At 43.1% G+C, this 20356-nt stretch overlaps 1 long non-coding RNA gene across 1 annotated transcript in view; it reads right to left on the bottom strand.

Annotated features, from left to right (window-relative positions):
- LOC116665776 overlaps positions 1–20356 on the bottom strand; it is a 69530-nt gene that overhangs the window by 29166 nt on the left and 20008 nt on the right. Inside the window, exon 2 of the long non-coding RNA XR_004322443.1 lies at positions 1903–2047. This is a non-coding gene — a long non-coding RNA (uncharacterized LOC116665776). The remainder of the gene's footprint in view (positions 1–1902; positions 2048–20356) is intronic.

Genomic DNA, 20356 nt, shown 5'->3' with positions numbered 1-20356 from the left:
CTGCAGACCGCAAGTTCTAAGTTATGATGGGATGATATCCTCCTTGTTAAACTGTGAACCTTTAATAAAAGCTCACCTTAATGACCTTTCTGTTTTTCACTTGTACCACATGAAAAGAAGCCAGTGTCCATACTGGGGATATCAGAGGACTTCTAGGGGTCAATGTGATGGTGACAAAAGCATTGGTGTGAGAAACTGCAAGGTGAGCCTCTCCTAGACATTTCCCCTTTGGTGTTAACGCTGAAATCCCATGGCTTTTCTTAAACATGGTGGGGGGTGGGGCAGAAGACTGCCTTTACTCGGACCAGATCATATCTGCTAGGATGCACCTTCCTCATCTCGGTACGACATCATCAAGCTGGGAGCCAGGCGCAGTAGAATCTGTTGGATACGTGAGTCATTCCGACTCCTAATACTGCTAACAGGGAAGCACACACAGGCTGGTCTCCAGCCTATGTCTTATTTTAATCTCCTGTAAAGTGCTATTTATGTGTTACATGTGCAGGATGCAAGAAGATGAATGTGAGGGTAACAAGTATTACGTTTTCTCATTAAAAGTTACAGTCACCTATTATGGGAACACCATCACTTGAGTGTATGTGGTTGAAGAAAAACCTGTATTTGGACCAAAATGAAATCCCCTCCTGAAGGTTCTACTATATCAGGGGCATTTGGGGAATTTTTTGAACAGGCCAAGCCAGGTAAGCCCATGTGAAACCCATGCTGAGGAGGTGGTTTGAGATGTTTAAGGTCATGGACACTGAAGTTATTCCCCTCAGCAGTGGGCTATCCTGGAGATGGAGAGCTATCCACTATGGATGGTTTCTTGGTTCATGATGACTTTGATAATCCAGTGCTGGGGATTACTGATCTGTCTTTGGTCCGAATTCACCTAACCTACTTTGTGATAAGGGACTGCTGGACTGAGGAGTTTCTGTCGATATCAAGGGCTGAATTTGCATACATGGCTCTTTTACTGGTAATTCTCTTAACTCCCTAGGAGTGAGAAGCAGTCCAAGATGGGGACCAGGAATGTGGAGAAACTCAGATAATGGCATATGAGCAAGAACTGGAGGGCACTGAGATGGTTAGAGATAGGAGGAAAGAATTGTTTTTCAGATTCTCATAAGGCTGATTGTTCAATGACAATCAAAATGTTCAGTTTGATACAAGATTTTGCAGGAGGAGGGGATTACATGGAATGACCTTTTACCTAGACTGCAAGTGCCTTTATGACAAGGGGCCGTGTCTCTGTCATAATCTCCCTGTGTCACCTTGCATCAACGACACCATCCAATATGAACAAGTGTTTGTTGACAAACTGAACAAAGTGACTAAACTTATTTGACAAGGGACTGAATAGGAATCAGAATTGTCTGAAGAGGCCTTCTTGGGTTGGTTATCAGTTCTGCCACCTAGATGCTTATTCTCAGAGTCCAGATAGTCACCTGTCGGGTGATCTGTCCATGTGAGAGGTGCCTAGATAGGTAATTTTCTGAGATGCCACCATGATATAAATGCAGCCCACTATGATGGACACATCACCATATAAATCACTAATTGTGCATCAGTCCTTGGAGCCGATTGTGATAGTGAAGTGGGTCTGGGATTTGAATGGCAAAGACCCTGAAGCGGGAGGGAGAACACTGACCAGGGGGAGGATACAGTAGGGGAATCCAAAATGCACCTTTAGATCAAAAATGTACCTTTAGAACCAACCAGTTACAATGCTGCCCAGAGACCTGTCTTTCCCCTGAGGCCTGTTGGGATATCCTTTGCTCAGTCTGGGGGGACTAGAAAGGAACTGCCATCTCTACCAAATGCACACATTAGTTGTCATCTCTCTACTATCACGCTTTCCCCCACACCCTTGAATCAAAGAATTGACAGGTGTCTACTCACAGTGTACACATGCATGTATCCAGCTGTCCCATCCATTCGCCCGCCTGTCGAGCTCTCTCTTCCTCATTCCTGGGAAGCACCCTGTACTGGGCTTCAGGTGGTTTGCCGTGAACTTCCATGGGCCTGGGGCCGAGTCGTTTAACCTCTGTAAAAGGAGGGGTCTGATGAGTTTCCTCCTAGAGACTGTTCCTTTCCTCGCGATCATCGCACGCGGCACGGGCACAGCGCAGGAGAAAGCTAGAAGGCCTATCTCCTAATCTCAGGGAACTTTGGATCTAGATTTGGAGAGTCCCACACGTGACAATACAAGGCAACAACCAAAGCCTGGGCAGAATATGGTGCTGGTGACAGAAGAGAGGGAGGGGTGAGTGCTGCTAAGGGTTAGGAGAGTGAGAAATCCCAGGGAGGAATTCCTGGAAAGGTTGGTTAGCAAGCTGGATTTTTATTGATAAGAAGTCAACAGACAGAAAGAAGCAAGGCAGAAGGGCTTCCCAGAAACGGTGGTGAAAGCACTTTGTGTCTAAAGTCACGAGCGCTCAAAAAGGAAGCGCCATCTAGGTGTTTTGTTTTATATGGGTGAGTTACGAGGCCAGATGCTAGACATCTTTCACAGCCAGGCTAAGGACCTAGGGCCTTCCAAAACCAATGTAATGGGGAGCCTTTGAAGGTTGAACAGGGCAGTGCCTTATAAATAGCTTTTTGGGAAAAATAGTCTGCGTGGGACAGTTAGAAGGCAGAGAAACTAGACAGAAATGTCTTAATAGCCAAGTTGGCTATTTTTCTGCTGAAAAAAAAAAAAAACCTTCAGCTTCCAACGAACCACCTTTTATTATGACACAAAAGCCATAAAGGTAGTGATGTATATAAAAGCAGTACAGGATGTTTTTAGTGGCTTTATGAAATAAAAACAGCAGTCGACAGTTAAAATTGGAATGCCCTGCATCAGGTTATAACCATCTGAGTTTGGGAAGTTGCAGCAGCAATGCAATCATATTTTTATAGCTCTAGCTCCATCTTTTCACTCCGATAACTGAGCTAGGAGTGGGTGAGAAGGGGAAACCCAGCACATCAATGTCATTAAATAGCAGAGGACAAGAGTCTTTGAATTTCAATGGCCACAGAAGTTACCGGATTGATAAAAGAATCATTACTTCCCCAAATCAGAAATATGTGTGCTATGAATCAGGGTGAGATTGATACTTGGGAAAACAGGTTCCCTAACGAAATAACACGATTGGTCGGAAGCAGTCATACCAGGCACTGTGACATCTGTGACTTCAGTTTGCACTCCTCTCAATCCTGCGCGGGATGACTTTCACAGATTCATAGATACAGACGCCGAGGTTCAAAGGAGTGGACAAACTTGCCCGGGGCCGAACAGTTAGGACTTGGAATCCCTGGGTATACCCCAAGAAGGATGCTATGTCTCATGTTGTGTCTTCGAATGCCACGCATAATTTTTCATCAACTTTGATCTTTTCTTTGCTGGTCTGTGAAGACTCAGTATCTTTCTGAGGCTACCAGCGTGGGTCTCGGACTGGAGTGTTTCATTTCATTTGTTCACCTGTGGCTGAGACAAACCCTATTCAGGGCTTTTAGAAAAGACTTCCCCCTGTTCATTCGCAGTGGTTTCTGTCTAGGGTCTCTTGGAGGCTAGGGATGGAGGTGGGCACCTCTAATGATTACACACATCAGCTGAAGAATGATTTGCTTGCTCAAGAGGAATGATTTGTTGGTGCAATGTGTTCTGAGGCCAACAGAGATGTGGGCATTAATGCACGGCCCCCATCATGAAGACTTTCCTTGAGTTTGCACCCTACTCCACTTCCGCTTGAGGTTAGTAAAATGATATGCTAATTAAAAAATTATTTCAAGGACTAAAGGGACAGATGAAATAAAATATTTGAATATACAAGACACATCCACAACTAATTATTTTATATTGATACCCTCATGACTCAAGGAGGAATCTGAGGCCTGGAGGGGTCATGTCATTGCACATGAAAGGCATCTCACAGGTTGAAAGGTGGGTCAAACTAACTCTTAAACACCCACTCTTAAATGACCTCACTCAACCCTGCTCTACACATCCTTCTACGTGCACATACACACAAAGACGGTTTTGACTTGGTAGCGTTCCATTCTGTGAAGGGAGAAAATGTTTCTATCTCCTCGTGGATTATGTAAATAGAGGAAATAATGTAGCTCAAGTCAACCACCATGTGGAAGTACCTTCAAGAAACTGTAAGAAGGAGAAGAAAGTATGGGACGAGAGTAGAAAGGTTAGAACTGCAAATACAGTCTCCACGGTGAGCCAGGGTTTGCCTCCCTACTCCATCACTGTGTGAATGCGACTTGTACCCCCCTGTAAGGTGGTTGTGAGGATAAAATGACATGATGCATGTGTGCTTCTCAGCTCTGGGCTTGGCATCTAGAAAGTTCCACCATGACAGATGTCACAGCTTTCACAGTATTCACATAACATGTATTGAGCACTTGGCTCTGTGCCAGGCATTGTTCTAAGTGATTTATGCACATCAACTCACTTGCTCCTCATGACAACCCCTTGAGGTAGATATTTTTTATTATCTGCTCTATAGTAAAGAAGAGGTAACTGAGGCAGAGATTTTATGCCATTTGCCCAAGACCTCACAGGCAGTAAGTGGTGGAGTGAGGAGAGGGACCCCCGAGCCTGTGTTCTCAACCACTGCGCTCTGTGTCCTCTCCAGTCGGTGTGGAAGACCACTAGCAGAGGACGCAGTGGGAGAGGAAGTGCCCAGCTGCTACCAGAGGCCAGATCTGTAGACCACTGGAAACTGAGCCAGAGGAAACTCCGGGGTACGAAGGTCAGGCTACATCCCACTGAAGGCATCAAGCATAGAGTTTGAGACAGGCCCTGAAGGATGAGTCAGGACAGGTACAGATGAACAGAGAGAGGAGCATTCAGGCAGCACGACTACAAAAAAGAAACCAGTCTGAATTTGGTTGCATGGCACTACTCAACAAATGTCAATAATATCCCAATCGTCAGGGTGTAGCGCCCCTGGATCCCCACGAACCGCACAGCATGGTGCTGGTGGAGGATTCAGGGAGACCTGCGTCAGCGTCGGCTCTACCACTCATAAGACGTGGCGGTCACTTCTCTGTCTCCGTATGTCCATCGGTAACTGGGTTATCACACCTCACAGCACTGCCATAGTAGGGGTTCAGTAAGTATTGGCCCCCACATCCGGTCCTTGCCGTGGCTTCCAAGGGAGACCTGTGAGCGTCGGAGTGCGAGCTGCTGGGTGCATCTGGGCTCACCCAGCTGGGTTTTCTGACCACTGTGTATGTCAGTCGTCGACTTGGAATTCTTGCTCAAGGAGTATTTAGACTCATATCAAGTTTATCTAGAAAACATACTCTAAATCGCCTCTGGAGATTTCCTTCCCCTAAATTTTTCTAAAATTCTTGCAGCTTCTATCACGGAAGACAGTGTTTACTATTTCTAAGGGGCGCATTTCCATGAGAACAACCTTAGGTGCCTCGGGAAAAGCTCCACGTGCTCCACGTCTCCCCTGCTCATGTGACATGAGCCTCCTTAGGGGGGCTGCCAAATAAGATGCGTATGCCCAGCTAAATTCACATTTAAGATAAATAACAAATATTTCTAAGTATAAGTAATATTGGAGATATATTAAAATACTTATACTAAAAAAAAATGTTGTTTATCTGAAATGCAGATGTAACTAGGTATCATCTAGTTTTATTTGCTATGTCTGATTACTCCACTCCTAAGGTCCAGGGAGCCCCGCAGGGTGGAATAGCAGTTCTGGGGGTTCAAATCCTCATTCAGTCCCTTACTGGTTGTATAACTTTTCACTTAACCTCTCTGAAGTGAAAAAGCTTTTATATTAACGGGGATAAACATAGGTGAAGACACCTCTTAGAGACTCTGGAAAGGTAAAGTGGAACCGCACAGGCCGATACAACTGGTACACCTCCCAGGGCCTAACAGAAGCGCCACACCTGCGAAGGTGACTTTGTGTTGCTGGCAGAGCACTTTGTCAACAGCGCTACTTCCCTGAAACTGTAGGGACATCATTGCTGCTTTTCCCCCAGGGCCATCCAGTGGGTAGGCAGACGTCTGAGATCGTAACTCAAATGTCCGAACTCCCACTGCAGGGCTTCTCCCAGGTCCCTGGAAGCCTCTTTCACGTGAGTAAATGTCTTCAGTCACCTGGAGGAAGACTCAAACAGAACCGAATCCTAGCATTTGCAGCATGGTCCACTGGCTTGCTTTAGAGTCCTTGAAAGCAGGATTCCTCAGGAAAGCGTTTTTCTCTTTTATGATTCTGTTTCCAAAGATGGCAAAATCCATTTTAGGTGAAGGAATGGGGGGGGGGGTGGAGCCAGGGTCAGCCTCACCTAGGACACATGCTCTACGGTGAACATGAGCCACGAAGACCCTCTCCTGCTGGTTACTTTCTCCCCTCCTGCTTGTTATTAAATACAGAGACGATACCAGATCCTCGAGGGATGTGTTATGCCCAGTTTACAAAGGAAGAAATGGAGGCTTGTCCGAGTTATGTAATCTTCCCCCAACTCACACAAACTCTAAGTGGCAGAGCTGGGATTCAAACCCAAGCCTGACTCACACTAAAAGCCATTTCTTTTCTATTGCCCAAGGGTACTTCAGCTTGTTTTTACCAGTTTTTGTGAGTAATGATAAAAACACAACAAAACAAAGCATCTGTTTCATGAACCAAGAACATGCCTCTCCCGTCTCCCCTCCTTTCCCTTCCAGCCCCTGAAAGGGGAAAAAGAAACAGGGTCTTGTGAAATTTCTACAATACCCTCGGGGACTGCAGCCACAATGCCTGAATTGCTCAGAATTTCACCTTCCACATTTCCTCAGCCACAAAAGCCATTCATGGCCACCGCAGCCCCAGCATAGCTGGTCCCTTGTTCGGAGCCTGAGAAATCCCCTCGGGATCTTGAGTTCACGCAGAAGGGCCATGCCGGTTTCTGGAGGGACTAGTGGCTGAGAGTAACAGGATCTGAGACAGGCCTGTGTCATTTATGACGTGTGGTCTGCACAGAGAAACCCTGTCATACTGCTGACGATCACCTACCTGTTGTGACATGACCTGACCCACACTCAGAGCACAGGGTGCCCTGATATGACCACAGCATCAGAAAAAAAAGAAGCACCTCTCTCAAAGTCTGAGACTTAAGCCTCTAGGTCTACCAGTTCATTGCACCTAGATAACTGTCACTGTTGTCATTACTGTCATTGTTAGCGGTTAACACTTATTCATGGTGCAGTCAGTTCCAGGCACTAGGGGACTGCTTAAACATGAACAAAATACAGTCCTCTTCCTTGTAAATCACCCAAATCTGCTGAGAGACACAGACTCACAGAGAGAATGGGAAGTTCTGAGAGAGAACACATGGAGCCCAGAGAGAGAGCTGGCTGTGTGAGGCAGACCTCAGGGTAGCTTCTTGGAGGAGACAACATCTGAGTTGAGTCTTGAAGAGTAAGAAACAATGTCCCTGGTGGAGAGACTAGGGAACATGTTCTGCACAAAGAACAGAGGCAGAGTGACGTCATCAAGATGGTGACAAAGTTGTTCTTGATTTTAGAAAATCTGTGAGAAGACTAACACTAGCTAGTGTAAAAATCCTAGAACACGGAGGTGAGGCTGAAGCATGCCCCTGTACCCCCGAGAATGAGATGGGCAACGTTAGATGAGTAAGGGGAACCGCTCCACGCTGTGAGCATCGCCCCTCCCCAGGACTGGTGCAGCTCCACACCGAGAGGGCGCTAACCTCCCCTCCAAGCCTGCAGTTCCTCCAGTGGCACGAGACAGCCCAAGGCAGGCATCCAGCTCCCCCAGCGCTGCGGGCTGCTTCTCAGAAGGCCCAGATGTCACTTCATATGGATTATGGGGGAATATGAGAAACCTGAATGCTGGAGATCAGGCAGCAATGGAAAAGGAGAGTGAGGCTGACAGCAACCAGCGCTCAGGTCTTGGCAGACCAAGTGCATATGGCAGTGGTGCCCAAGTATGTATCCCAGAGGCACTGCTCATCTGCAGACCCAATGGTGGCCCAGTGTGAGCAGGGAACTCATCAAGGAGTTGGTCTGCCTGGTTCAAAAACCCAAATAATAAGCGGTGTTGGCCTTGAAGCTGGTTCAGCCAGTCCACTTCCTCTCCTACTGCTGAGTGTCGCTCCCATCCCTGCCCAACCAGGATGTCTGACCAGAGCACACGGCAAGCTTCTTAGCCCAGTAGCACCTTAGTGGAGAGCATGGCCAGTGGCTCTGCCCATATGACAGCCAAGTTAGTGGCCCCGTCTGGCCAGAGGGCTTGGTACACAGTCCTGCCTGACTTGGTCCCCAAAGAGCCTTGCCAGGCCCTGGGGCCTATTCTGTGGCCCTGCCTGGGCAGGGAATCTAATTGAGAGCCTCACCCACTGAACACATCCTCCAGCCCGCCTAACCAGGAAGCCTAACCAGGAGTTACCTGGAATCTGTGGCTCATCCAGTGACCCCGATTCCAGTGGAGTCCAGCTACTGGGCTTGCTGATCTGCATAGTCAGGGCGGTAGCCTGTCAGGCCAGGGAACTAGGTACATAGTTCTGCCTAATTTGGTCCCAAACAAGGACCCCATAGCCTTGGGGCCTGTATGGTGATCCTGCACAGGTAGGGAAACTGATTCCAACTCCCAACACTGCTGAAAATAGCCTTCAGCCTGCCTTACCACAGAATCTGACCAGAGCACATGGGAAGCTCTGTAGCCCATCGTATGGCTTTTCATACAGTAGAACTTGAACCGAGAGCATGGTCAGTGCCTCTCCCCATCTGCAGAGCAAAGCCAGTGGCGCCTTCCAACCAGGGAATTCAGTGTGCAGTCCTGCCTTACATGGGTCCTTTAACACCCAGCTGTGCTGATGTGGCTGCCCACTCTGTCACTCCACCTGGGCAGGGAAGCTAATTCATAGCCCTGCTGTCTGCTGAGTATAGGACCCAGTTCTCACCATCTAGAAAGCCTGACCAGAGAATCCAGGCCAGTCCAGAGCCCATCCTACAGCTGTACTGGGACAGGGGACCAAGCCAACAGTTCTATCCAAATGTTCTCAGCCAGTAGCAACACACACCCAGCTTCAGAGCTTCGACAGTGGCCTTGCCCCCAGACAGACCCAGATAGTAAGCCCCACTGCCCAAGGATGCTACCAGCTGACCTGTCCAGAACTCCAAGCTGAGCTGACTAGGAAGAACTATCTCTGCCAAAGTGAAAGTGCAAAGTCTGGAAGAAGGGAAGACTTACTCAAATGTACAAATACCAACGTAAAGAATCTGTGATAATGAAAAATCAGGTTAACACGACACCATCCAAGGAAACTAGTAAAGCTCCAATAATTGACTCTAAAGAAGTGAATATTTATGAACTGTTAGATAAAATTTTCAGAATAACCCTCTTAAAGTTTAAGGACTATAAGAATAGCAGGCAGACAACAAAAAGAAATTAGGAAAATGCATCAACAAAATAGAAAGTTCAACAAAGATATATAAACCATCAAAAAAAAATCCCAAACATAAATCATAGAGATGAAGAATACAACTACTGAACTGAAGAATTCACTAGAGATCTTTGACAGCAGACTCCATCATGCAGAAGAAATCATCAGTGATCTAGAAGACTAGGGCATTTGGAATTATCTAGTCAGAGGAGTATAAAGGGAAGAGGATAAAAAAGACTGGAGAAAGTTTATAGGACTTAAGGGAAACCATCAAACAAAACAATAAATGCGTCATGGGAATCCCAGAAGGAGAACAGAAAGAGGCAAAGTCTACCTAAAGCAAGATCTGAAAATTTCCCAAGCATGTGGAGAGAAACAGGCATCCAGAGCCATTAGGCCCAAAGGACCCCAAATAAGTTGAACATGAATAAAGTAACAGCACACATTATAACTGAATTGTCAAAAGGCAAAGTAAAAAAATAGTTCTGAAAGCAGCAAGTGTAATGAGACAAGTTTCATACAAAGAAACCCCATAAAATTACCAGCAGATTTCTCAACAGAAACTTTTCAGGTGAGGAGAGAATGGGATTTTATACTCAAAATATTGAAAGAAAACAGGTTGTCACCCAAGAATTACATACCCGGCAAAGCTGTCCTTCAGAAATAAAAGACAGATAACAATTTTTTCTAAGAAAGAAGAGCCAACATAATTAGACACCATAAAAGACATGCTAAAGGGAGTTCTTTGAGTGGAAGTAAAAAGATACTTATTAACATTATTAAAAAACATATGAAGGTAGTATAAAACTCACTGGTAATGGTAAATACATAGTCAAAGTCAGATGCTCTAATATACAAATGGTGGCATGTAATTCACTTAGAATTCTACTTTAAAAGTAAAAACAAATGTATTAAATATAATCAGAACTATAATAATCTGTCATTGGATATACATATAAAATATGTAAACTAAAATGGGAGGGGGGAACTAAAAGTGTAAAGTTTAGGAATGCTATTGAAATTAAGCTGTTACCAGCTTAAAACAGGGCATTACAGTTTAAGATATTGTATGTAAGCCTTATGGTAACCACAAAATAAAACCCTGTAGCTGATGCACAAAAGATCATGATAAAGAAGTCAAAGCATAGTTTAAAAAAAAAAAAAAGGCATCAAATCACAAAAGAAAACAGCAGGATAAAAGGTAACAAGGGATCTAAAATAGAAAACATTTAAAAAATGGCAAATAATAAGTCCTATGTCTCAATAATTACTTTAAACATAAATGGATTAAATTCTCCAATCAAAAGCTATATAATGACTGAATGAATTAAAAGCAAGATGCAACAATATGCTGCCTACAAAAGATTTACTCTACCTTCAAAGACACACATATACTGACAGTAAAGGAACTTTAAAAAAAGGCATTTGAAACAAGTAGTAACAAAAAGCAGGAGTAGCCATGCTTATATCAGGAAAAAAACAAACTTTAAGCTAATAATGGAAAAAAGAGACAAAGCAGCTCATTATACAATTATAAAGGGTCAAACTGTCAAGTAGATATAATAATTGTAAATATTAATGGACCCAATATTGGAGCACCAAAATATATCAAGCTATACCAACAGAACTAAAAGGAAAACAATAATACAACAATAGTTGTGGACATTAATGCCCCACTCTCAACAATGGACAGATCATCCAGACAGGGAATCAGTAAGGAAACAGAGAATGTGAACAACGCTACAGACAAAAGGGACCTAACAGATGCATAAAAACATTCTGATAACACCAGAATACACATTTTTTTCTCAAATATAGAGGGTACATTTTCTAGGATAGATCATATGTTAGACAACAAGACATGTCTTTTAGTAAATTGAATAAACTAGAAATCATACCAGGTGTCTTCTCTGACCAGAAACTAGAAATCAGTAACAGGAGGGAAAATGGAAAATGTATAAATACATGGAGATTAAACAGCACTCTTCCTAAACAACCCCAAGATCTAACAGTAAAAGGAAAAGGTAGAAGTATCTTAAGAGAAACAAAAATGGAAACATACCAGAACTTAGGGGATGCATAAACACCAGTTCTAAGAGACATTCGTAGCTATAAATGCATCTGTGAAATAAATGTATCTCCAATAAACAACTTAAGTGTACACCTCAAGGAACTAGAAAAAGAAGAACAAAGTAAGCCCAAAGTTAGAAGGAAGGAAATAACAAATACTGGAGCAGAAATAAAGAGAGAACAGGAAAACAGAAAAGATTTTTGCAAACTGCGTTAGTTCTTTGAAAAGATAAACAAAATTGACAGACCTTTAGCTAGCCTTACAAGGAAAGAAGAAAAGCCCCAAATTAACAAAATTGTAAATGAAAGGGGGAGAAATAGAAAGGATCACAAGAGGTGCTCTGAACATCTGTAGGCCAGCAAGCTGCACAACCTAGAAGAAATGGATACAGTTCTAGAAATTACAACCTACAGAGACTGCACTGGGAAGAAACAGCAAATCTAAACAGACCCATAAGGAGTTTGGGTAGTAATAAAAGAAAAGCAAACAAACAAACATAAAACCAGCTTTCAACAAATAAAAGCCTAGGGCTAGGTGGCATCAGTGGAGAATTTTACCAAACATTTAAATAAGAATGAACGCCAATCCTTCTTCAACTTTTTGGAAGAGTTTGAGAAGGAACACTGCTAAACTCAATTTACCAGGCCAGCATTACCCTGATACTAAAGCCAGATGAGAAAAGAAAGAAAAGAAAACTACAGACCACTATGTCTGATGAATATAGATGCAAAAATTCTCAACAAAATACTAGCAAGCCGAATTAGGCCACACCTTTAAAAGGATCATACACCGCAACCAAGCAGGATTCACATCTGGGACACAAGAGTGGTTCAACATACGCAAAGGAATAAATGTGATCCGCCACAGTAATAGAATGAAATATAAAAATCATGATTACTTCAACACACACAGAAAAAGCATTTGGTTAAACACAACATCCTTTCATAAGAAAAACTCAACAAATGAGGTATAGAAGAAATATACTTCAATGTAGTAAAGGTCACATATGGCAAGCCCACAGCTTACATTATACTCAAAGGTGAAAGGCTGAAAACTTTCCCTGTAAGATCAGAAACTAGGCAAGGTTGCCCACTCTTAGCACTCCTGTTCATCATGGTATTGGAAGTCCTAGTCAGAGCAATCAGAGAAAGAAGGAAGGAGGGAAGGAAGGAAGGAAGGAAGGGAGGGAGAAGGGAGAGGAAAGGAGGGAGGAAGGGAGGGAGAACTGAATTAAAGACATCAGAATTGAAAAGGAAGAAGTAAAACTCTCTCTATTTGCAGATACATTATTTTATGTATAGAAAATCCTAAAGACCACCCAAAAAACCCTGTTAGATCTACTCAATGAATTCAGTAAAGTTGCAGGATACAAAATCAACATACAAAAATCAGTAGCATTTCTATACATTAAACAGTAATTATCTTAAAGAGAAGTAACGAAAATAATCTCACTCACGATAGCACCTAACACAATAATATTTAGGAATAAATTTAAGGAGGTGAAATATCTCTACACTGAAAACTACAAGACTTTGATGAAAAAAATTGAAGACAATACAAACAAATGGAAGGATACTGTGTGTTTATAGGTTAATAGGTGTCAGGGTGTCCATAATATTCAAAGCCCTCTATTCATTAATGATATATCCTACCAATGTCCTAATAACAATTTTTACAGAAGTAGAAAAATAATCATAAAATTCATATGGATCCACAGAAAATCTGAAATAGCCACATCAATCCTTAGAAGTCAATGCTAAAGGCATCACATGTCCTGATTCCATGCTATATTATAAAGCTATGTAAAAAACATAGACACTTAGACCAATGGAACAGAATCAAGAGCCCAGAAATAAACTCATGCATATACAGTTAACCAATATTTGACAAAGGAGTCAAGAATGCTCAGTGGAGAAAGGGCATTCTCTTCAATAAACGGTGCTGGAGAAAAATTGGATATTCATATGTAAGAGAGCGAAATTAGACTCCTATCCTTCTTCCACTCAATTAATTCAAAATGGATTAAAGGCTCAAAACCAAGACATAAAATCATAAAATTCCTAGAAGAAAATAGGTGAAAAGCTTCTTGACATGGGTCTGGGCAATGATTTTAGGAAATGATAAAGCATGAGAAACAAAATTAAAAAAAAAAAAAACAACAAAACTGTGTTGGGTTATACCAGCCTAAAAAAAACCTTCCACACAGCAAAACAAATGATAAACAAAATGAAAAGGCAACCTACAGAGTAGGAGGACATATTTGAAAGTAATACATCTGATAAGGGGTTAGTATCCAAAATATGTAAGAAACTAACAACTCAACAGCAAAAAACCCCAAATAATCCAATTCAAAAATGGGCAAAAGACCAGAACAGACATTTTTCCAAAGGAAATATTCACATGGCTAACAGATACATTACAGAGGTGCTCAACATCTCTAATCATTAAGGAAATGAAAGTCAAAACCACAGTGAGGCATTATCTCGTGCCTGTAAGAACGGCTACCATCAAAAATACAAGCGACACAAATGATGGCAAGGAGACAGAGCCTTGTGCAAAACTGGTGAGAATGTAAGCTGGTGCAGTCTCTACTGAGAACAGCATGGATGCTCCTCAAAAATATTAAAAGTAGAAATGCCGTATGACCTACCAACCCCACTTCTGGGATGTGTCCAAAGGAAAAGAAATCACTGCCTGCACCTCCATGTAGATTGCAGCATTATTTACAACAGCCAAGATTGGAAACATCTTCAGTGTCCACTCACAGATAAGTGGATAAAGTATGTGTGAGATACACACACACACACACACACACATACATATATATATACACACACACATAGATGTATACACACACATAAACACACACACAATGAAATACTTTATTCAGCCATAAAAAAGGAAATCTTGACATTTGTGACAACATGGATGGAAATAGAGAGCATTATGCTGAGTGACATAAGTAAGAGAAAGACAAATACTGTATGATCTCACATATGTGTAAAACCTAAAAAAAACAAAACCAAAAAAACCCAAACTCATAGAATGAGATCAGATTCGCAGTTGCCAGAAGCAGGGGGCAGGGGATGGGGGAATTGGGAAAAGGTGTTCAAAACATACAAACTTCCACTTAGATAAACATGTGCTGGTGATGTACAATATGATTACTATGGTTAACAATGCTGTATGGTATATTTGAAAGTTACTAAGAGTAAATTCTAAGAGTTCTCATCACAAGGAAAAAAGTTTGTAAAGTGATGGATGTTAACTAAACTTATTCCGGTAATCATTTCACAGTATGTACGTGTCAAGTCATCCGCAGTAACTGTTTTGCATGTCAATTATATCTCAGTAAAACTAGACAAAAGAGAACACATGCAAAGATCTATGGTTGAAAGAGACATTTTACGACCTTTTCACATTCCAGTCTCTCCTGACAGGAACCCCACCTCATTCTCTATCAAACATAGATACACACACACAACTCATACCACACTTTCGATTTTCACTTTTGGCAGATATAACATTATTTATATAATTTCATTCATTATATCTATGTAGAGTTGTATGAGTTGAATTACATTTGACTAGTTATATTGTTTTGTGGATGTTAAATTAAATGTTTATTCATTTTGATTTCTCCATTTTCTTTTCAAATATACAATCCTATACATCTATGTTTTCCAGTCCTCAAACACTTTTGCACGCTCCTGATGACTCACTGGTCATGGGCCCTGAGCATCCTGTGTACAGTACCAAGAGGATGAACCAGTTCTGAAAAGGAGTGGGACATTTTCAGGGAATTGTATGGGGTTGTTTCCCAAGGTGCAGACAGGGAATGAGGGTGATGAGTGTAGATACTCCTTGAAAGATGAGGGGAGGTAGGCAGGTGCCGGGACACTCAGGTGCTAGTGTGTCAAACTGAGGACTTCAGTCCAAAATAAGTGGAGAGGCACGGAAGATGTTTAAGCATGGGGTGGTGATCACATTTGCATACTGGTTGGTGGTTTGGAGGATGCCCTGGTGGCTAGAGATCTGCAGCAGCCTCGTCACCACCCCCCATCTTCGAAGCAGCAGAGAGCCTTCCTAGAACACAAGGTGAGGATGGAGAGAAGCGAGAGAAAGCAGACAGAGCTGCTGAGGGCTGGAGAGGAGGCAGGCCTGGGGATCAGGGTTTGGACCATGCTGAGGACGGGGCTGTTGTCGTGAGCATCTGTGTGATGCGTGGGCATCCTTTTAGTAACCAGGTTTCTGGCACACTTCATCCTTCCCAGACTGTAACTAGAGGCTGAAGGTATCCCAATAGCACCATGAGGCTTTTCCTTGTGGAGGAAGGAAAACTGTGAGAACCAGGGATCTGACCTATGGCCCTGGCTGGTCCAAAGGCCTTCCACATGTGCTTGTTAAAATGTCAGCAGCCGTTTCTTCTGTGGGAAACTTCTTTCTTTCTCGGCCCCTAGCATGCGCATACCCCAGGAGGCAGCCACGGGGTCATGGCTGATGCCAGAGTCTTTACTCCCTGCTGTTCCTGAGTCTGAAATAGGGAGGCAGGAAACTCCAGAATTGATGGTTGACATGAACAGCATGAAATGAGCCCAGCAGATGCATGCACAGAGCACCTTACTCTCAAGCAAGAGGTCTGTCATCGTGTGAAAGGCAGAAATAACCACGAGGATGACACTGATACCAGTTAATGTTGACTTACATGCGCACTGTGCACCTGACATTGTGCTAAGCACCGTGTGTGGTTTCTCATTTAATCCTTGTGACTTTATAAGGCAGGTTAGGAATAGGCAAACCTCGGCTTCCTACCCTGCTGCCAAGTCAAGAGTCCACCCTCATTTAATGTTTCTGCAACTCTTGTTCTTTTGATTCATCTAATTCGGTGATTTACCACTAGGGATGATTTTTTGCTCCCTAGCCCTCCACTCAGTGGACATTTGGTAAGGTCTGAGGCATTTTTGATGGTCACAAATGGGGGCGGGGGGTTGCTACTGGCATCTGGCAGGTAGAGGCAGAGATGCTACTAAACCCCCTACAATGCACAGAGCAGCTCCTAGAACAAAGAATTACCCACCCCCAAACGTCAGTAGTGGAGATATCCTGACCCAGTGACTGGGGCAAGAGGACCAGCCAGTCAGCATCTGCACAGTGTGGAACGAACACTTTCCTCCACGCTCTTCCCTTCCTTTCTTCTACATTCAGTTGTTTAGACATTTGTTCCTTCATTCAAGAAATTGCACCCCTCTTCTGAAGGTTTTAGTAGCTTCCTTGAAATAGACAGGTGGCTGGTCTTGGCTCAGTGTGCCTTTTAATTGGAAAGGAAATCACACCCTCTTGTCACCTGATTGATAACTAAACTTGGGGAGAGAAGGTGTTCTCCCTTGAAAAAAAAATCGTGTGTATGCTGATACTACTTTAAAAAAAATCATAGTTTGGGGTATTAGCTGGAAGTCTAAGGGCAGTTTTGATCCCAAAGCACCGTGTGTGTGTGTGTGTGTGTGTGTGTGTGTGTGTGTGTGTGTGTGTGTGTAAGCCCTAAGGAAATCAGTCTGATCCCAGAGAAAACAATTAGAACCATGTGGTTTTTCATTCACCACTGTTTTCAGAAGCGCTGCCAAAACATCTGAGATGAAGACAAAGGGGTCATTCACGCTCAGCAGCCCGCACTGGGGGACAGCAGAGGCCCCTGGATGGAGGAGGGCAGGCAGTCGGCCGGCTCCCACCGTTAGGGCTTTATTAGTGGGGCAGACACAGTTTAGAGAATCAATGAGGGGGCCAAATACTGCTGCTGGTCAGAGAGGAATCCTACCACGCTAGCCCCACTCTGTGCCGGGGGGAGTCTGGCACACAAAGGCGCCCCGCCTAGTTAGTGTCCTCCAGGATGCTCAAAGGCAGAAACCCACCAGGAATTTCTGTGACTGTTTAAATGCAATTGGGTCCCTGTTGTCTCAAAGCAGGCTGGAGTCGGCTAGTCTAACGCAGTACCACGGGGAAGCTTTACAAAGTCTCATAATGACTTGGCCTCTCTGTATTTCTGTCCTTCCTTCCGGGTGAGAGAATTCTCTGATTGCTTCGAAAACGGACCAAGTGGAAGTAGCAACCTGTTGAACCTCAGAAGCAATGAGATTCTCATCAGCAGAGCAATTCAGTCCTGGACAGAAGAGTCTCTTGGCATAGAAACGCAAAGGGAATTCAAGAAGGAAATTCAGAAAGAGGAGGAAAGAGAGATGCCACTAGATTTAAGATGCTCCCCAGACCTGAGATTTTACGCTTATAAGTCAGTCAGTCCTACGTATAAACAATGCCTGGTGCAGTGAGGGAGCTTAATGTTTACTAAATGACTCAACAAATGAAACAGAGGCTCAGGGGACACTAATAAATTCCCCACACTGATGCAAAACCTCCTCCATGAATTTAAGAAAGGGATCAAATCTCCATTTGAAGTTGTTGTTGTTGTTGTTGTTTTTTTTTTTTTGGTTATAAAAAAGAGTTCTTGGCTTCACAGGACCCATGGCTTTTATTTTTCTCTTTTATATACCCTTGTTTTATACACTCTAAACTTCAGGGAAGATCTTCAGGAAATAGTAATTTTGAGATCTTAGGAAGAGAGTATAAGCCCAAGAAAACGATTGTTATTCCTTCCCTTGGAGAAGATTAGTGGGTAAGTGCTGAGTTGTAACAACGCTAGCGTAGAAAGCTGCATATAAAATCCCAAACAAAGGGCAGTCACACCCAGGGCAGCATTTAAGGCAAGGAAATTTCCTTGCCTTTTTATTTAAAGCAAAGCGGCTCAGCAGGGTGTCTGGAAAGTGAAGTTTAATGATGTGAAGTTCAGAGGTTTGCACACGTCTCTTGCTCTGCCAATGACTTGCAACTGAAGAATCTATTGCAAAAGAAGCCCTTCTCCTCTCCCACTTCCTCTCCTGCGGAATGGAAACAGTAGTATCTGCCTAGCAGAGCGTTCTGAGTATTTTTGAATCCATATAAGACATTACCCATGGATGCTATTTAAAGACTGTATAACCCTATAACAAACTATTTTAGTGCCATCTTTTTATGGTCATCTTGTTTCAACGCCCAACCTCAAACATCAGGGTTTGAGCTTGCAGTATCTCGGCAATAACTCCTCACTGTAGACATTCCATTACGTCTATACCAACTATTCTTCTTGAAACAGAAGAGAATGATACAGAAATACAAGGAATATACTTCTAACTGTTGAAATACCTCATGGTGACATTTTATTCACAGATACTGCCGAAATAGCTATAAAATGGGAGAAAGGACTCTGGACCAAGAGACAGGGAACGTGGGAGTCGGTGCATTCTTTTCTTTTTCTTTCTTTCTTTTTATTTTGTTTTGCTCTTACCATCCTCCCGTGTCCCCTCCTTCTCTCCTTTCCTCCTCTCTTCCTCATGTATTATGTCTCATGATATAAAATTAATGAGACTAATTCCCTGATCCCAGTGACTTCCAAAGCTACTGGTGAAGGTCAAATCAAGAGAGAAAGGAAAGCAAGCATCAGATACACCTCACAAAAGCTAGGGTTGGGTGGATGTCTAGGGAGGCTTCTTGGAGAAGGAAATGCCTGGTTTGGATTGGGTTTTGAAGAGTAAATAGGAGCTTGGAAGGAAAAAAAGGGTGAGTGAGAATACAGGCCAAGGAAACTCCCCGTGGTTCCACAGAACCGAAGGGAAGGATGTTTTTGAGCACATTCTAGGGAATAAGACAAAAAAGGTGGAGGAGAGCTGCCAGATTGGGAAGGGGCTTCTGAGTCATGAGGTATTTTGATTTCCCTTGAGGGTCATATGGGACCATGGAAGACCTTAAAATTAGGGTGAGGTTGAGGTCTAATTGTTATTTTGAAATACATGCAGTGATTAATTGGAGACAGGATTGGAATGGGGAGACTAGAGGCAGGAAGACCATTTTGGGGGCTGTTGCAATGAAGTAAAAGACACTGGTCAGGATGCAGATCAAGGAAGTAGGGAAAAGAAAAAGAGGGCGTCTGAGTACTTGACTGGTGACACCTCAGACCAGACCGGAGGAATGGCTACGTGCAGGTCAAGGGAAAGCAAAGGGCTTCCTTGTTTTGCCCTGCCTCGACCCCATGCACATCATTTTGCCTCCTTTAACATTATTTTCCTAGTGCATGAAACAACAAGTTTCTATAGTTCACTTTTAGACAGCAGTTGTGCTAATTGTGCTCAGGGACCATATGTCCCCATCATTTGTTGGAGAACATTCCAGGTAAAGTGATAATTGGTTTGTCTGTTGGTTTGCTTTTAGAGATGGGACAGCATTTTAAGGGGACGAAGAAGTTGGGCATCTTCCCTTTCTTGCTTTCTATGTATAGAAGCAGGCACTCCCATCATCTTATGTAAATCACAGCAGGTCAAGTAAGGAAAGGATTTTAATGGACCAGTCACCCCAAAAGCTTATAAACTTACTACAATAAAAATTTTGTCATTCCTCCCTAGATTTCACATTGGACAATTTAGATAATGTGCAATAACACCTTGGTTGTAACCCACAGTATTATGATATGGCTTTTCCATACCTAATTCACCAGAATTGATAGCTTGAATTCCTTCCTTTCCCTTTGTCTTTCATTTTCTCTGTTATACACTTATCTACATGACCTCATCCACCACCATGATGTTGTTTTATCACCTACAATTCAAATAGGCATTGTTTCAGACAGGTTAGAAACAGTCGCAGTTGCATGGCGATATATTTGCAGCCTCCCGTGGGCTCTGCTTTCCAGAGAAAACCTTTCTTTTGAATGTAGTTTCTTATTTTAAAAGATAATTTCTTCCTGGCCCTCTGCCTCCACCATAGTCACTCTCATTTGACCTCAGCTGAGAACTCAAT

Source organism: Camelus ferus, chromosome 9 (genome assembly GCF_009834535.1).
Source record: "Camelus ferus isolate YT-003-E chromosome 9, BCGSAC_Cfer_1.0, whole genome shotgun sequence".
Taxonomy (NCBI): domain Eukaryota; kingdom Metazoa; phylum Chordata; class Mammalia; order Artiodactyla; family Camelidae; genus Camelus; species Camelus ferus.
This window is presented reverse-complemented; position numbering and strand designations above follow the sequence as displayed.